The sequence below is a fragment of the Octopus bimaculoides genome, chromosome 2 (assembly GCF_046866305.1).
Source record: "Octopus bimaculoides isolate indiv1 chromosome 2, ASM4686630v1, whole genome shotgun sequence".
Lineage (NCBI taxonomy): Eukaryota > Metazoa > Mollusca > Cephalopoda > Octopoda > Octopodidae > Octopus > Octopus bimaculoides.
In genome coordinates, this window is record NC_142929.1 from 34,147,607 (window position 1) to 34,151,125 (window position 3,519).

At 31.1% G+C, this 3,519-nt stretch overlaps 1 protein-coding gene across 26 annotated transcripts in view; it reads right to left on the reverse strand.

The window, feature by feature from the left end:
• LOC106868006 (uncharacterized) overlaps positions 1 to 2,755 on the reverse strand; it is a 553,573-nt gene extending 550,818 nt beyond the window's left edge. For 6 of the 26 annotated variants that reach the window (XM_089342501.1, XM_052976082.2, XM_089342610.1 and 3 more), the window contains exon 1: positions 1,820 to 2,320. The gene's annotated coding sequence lies outside the window, so the exon portion shown is untranslated. Of the gene's footprint in view, positions 1 to 1,819 lie in introns of all 26 variants that reach the window. The other 20 variants (XM_089342726.1, XM_089342623.1, XM_089342596.1 and 17 more) reach the window with 10 other exon arrangements.
• Between the last annotated feature and the right edge of the window lie 764 nt (positions 2,756 to 3,519).

Sequence of the window (3,519 nt, forward strand, 5' to 3'; positions counted from 1 at the left end):
GCAGACAACATTGAACTGCCTTAGAGGATCAAGCCAATGATTATTTTTCATGGTTTAATTCCAAAGTCCTTCTCATACCTGGATATAAACGCAGGGTAGTGGATGTTTGCAATCGGGATTTTCTTCCCTATATACATATATATCTACATACATATCAACATACGCAAACATATACTTATGCATACATAAAATACATACACACAAATATAGACATACATACATTACATAGATATATTATATACACACATACATATAAATATATATATACACACACACATATAAATATATATACAGACACACACATATATATAGACAAACACAGTTATTCAACTCTCTCTTTCGCATTCATATATTAACAGTTTAGATTTTAATTATAAAAGAAATATGAAACCATTATTCTATGCTAATTTAGTTAATTTTGTCAAGCTCCCTTTTGAGTTTGTAAGATAGAAATTTAAATGAAATAAAATGTTTTAAAAGAATTTAATGTGCCTACGTGATAACTGTAAACCTACTTTTGGGCCACTCTGTATATACACATAAACACGCATACATATGTGTATATATATATATATATATACACACACACATAGATACATGTGTGTGTGTGTATATATATATATATATATATATATATACACACAGATACAACATGCATATATATACACATATATATATGCATACACACGCCGAAACCATACACTTATATACGTGTATGTATATATATATATACATACACACACATACATACTAATGATATAAATTCATACGAATACACACATTACATGCAATATATATATATGTGTGTGTGTGTGTGTGTGTGTGTGTGTATACCCTACTAAACTAGATTTACACTGAGGATCTAGAGTTTCGTGCCAATGTACAAATGTGTGTGTGAGTGTGTATGTGTGTGTATATATATATATATATATATATATATATATATATATATGTATATACCTTCAATAAGAGAACTGACACACCCTATAGTCTTAGAGATATATTGAAAGAAGCACCTTTCTAGTTAGCTGCTACGAACGACTTCATTTCATTCGAATAAAATATAAGTTTGCAAGGTTTCGTTTTTCTTTTCTTTTTTTTTCAAATATTAATAGAATACCTGATCATATTCTTATACGCATGCATGATTATATATTGAACAAACTTTGTTAATTTTCATAATACAATAGTTAGCTGGAAAGAGATGCTTAAGAAATTGTTTGATAAGGTAGTCCAGTATTTGTTATAATTACTGGAAAGAAAACAATCCCAAGAAGAATTTGTATTGAAATTTTCGAAGTAAATGAAAAATAGTTTAATATTGTCCAGAATAATACCTTAACACTTTTTCCCACTAAATCCTTATAGCCACGCGGTTTATATTAATAGCATAACGTTCATGGTGAGATAAGACAAGGGAGAAAGAAAAAAGGTGAGAAATATTAATCCCTTTAGAATAAATTATAGTAATTTTACTATAAATTGGTTTTAAATTATTAGAAGGGATCATTTGTAGTTTAAATGGGTTCACAAAAATATTAAATGTGTATGTGAGAAACACTGATGAGCGGAAGGGCGCGCATTGCATGGCAGAAAATGGGGGTCCAATTCGTAGTTAATCCCTTTAAATAAAATGATCCCCCATAAAACTGGCTATTCAACAACAACAAAGCATGGCTTGCGTCATACACCTTTCAACACTTTCTATTTTAATCTTTCTCTATCGTTATCTTTGTTTTTTTTTGCATCTAAACTAATTTTCAGAAAACATCAAGGTTTCATGAATTTACAAAAAGTGATTTAGAAATATATTCCTTACCCGATTATGTGTACATCTCCTTTCGTACCCTCGAAAAAGCGACTGAATTAGTCATCCTTCTTTTTCTTCTTTTTTAATTTTGTAGTATACGTTGTATGTTCAATAATTTTCTGTATCGTTATTGTTTCTTATATACATATATATTTTTTTTCCGGAATTATCTCAGCAATTAATATACGAAATAAAACGAAATAACATCCTGTTAATTAACTACAGCTAATTGCATCCGAGCATCTTTTTCTGCTTTCTTTACTAACTTGCACATTTGTTTTTCCGTTTCTTTTACTTTTTCCTGCCTACTTAAGAAGTAAAAGAAATTATTTCGGTAACTTGACCGAAATATAAGAGAGAAGGTAAGATTCGATCCATGTTTCTCCAAGCAGCATGGTTTCCCAAAATAATAACAACTGCGGCAAGTAAAGGTTAAAAAAAAATTCTCCAATAACGGCCAGCGGAGGAAAAGGAGGAGGTGTGTTAGTGAAAGGAATAGTAGTGTGAAGTGTTTCACGACAGAAAGCCTCCCCAACTCTGCACTTATCTTAACATAGGGGTTGGAGTGTTAGTGACGTCATAAACACCGTAAAGAGGTAGTGGGAGGAAGTTTGGAGGTGGTCACACGAACGAGTACCTTGGTAACGCTTACGCGGTGTACTGTGTACATACGCATATGAGTGTTATACTAACGGATACATGCTCATATATATATATAGAGAGAGAGAGAGAGAGAGATATGCAGATGCATATACACATATATACGTATTGGTTTATGCACACATATAGATGCACGCATGTTTACATATATGAACCTTATTCATAAAAGTATGTGAAAATGTAAATTATGTGTGTGTGTGTATGCATACCCGCACATATATACACATTAAATGTTTGCATTCTTCAAAAATAGTAGTGACCACAGAGTGTGTTTATTTTTATGACACTTTATTGCTGCTGTATATCAGATTTTAATCTTTAAACTTTCTACCCTATACATACACACACACACACACATATATATATATATATAGAAACACACACACACACACATATATATATATATAGAAACACACACACACACACACATCATACGTGCGCGCATCGATTTAGCACCGTGGCATGGGTTGGATGTCACTTGTTGAGGTGGTGTTCAACGGCTGGATATCCATGTCGCCAGTCCTGATTAAGTTAAAGTGTGTGTGTGAGAGCACATCACATATATATGTACATGTATATATTTCATCATTTAACGTCCCTTGTCCATGCTGGCATGGGTTGGACGGTTTGACCAAGGCTGAGGGGCTGCACCAGACCCCAGTCTAATTTGTCATGGTTTCTACGACTGGATGTCCCTCCCGTGTATATATATATATATATATATATATATATATATATATATATATATATATATATATATTGGATATTTGAGTATAAATAAATTTAAGGAATGGAGTGAACGCATGTTATAACTGCATACTTTATTCTGAATTATTATTAATTAGGATAAAATAAATACATATAATTAAATATATATATATATATATACATACGTTTATGTATTTGTTTTGCAAGATTTCTGATATGAAACAGATGTTATATTTCGGGATGTTCTTTTTTTTTTTTTTTTTTTTTTTTTTTGCCAAAGAAGCACATGCATTATACGTCCTTCACTTCAGGTTTATTATTGTACTTTTTTTTTTTTGTTT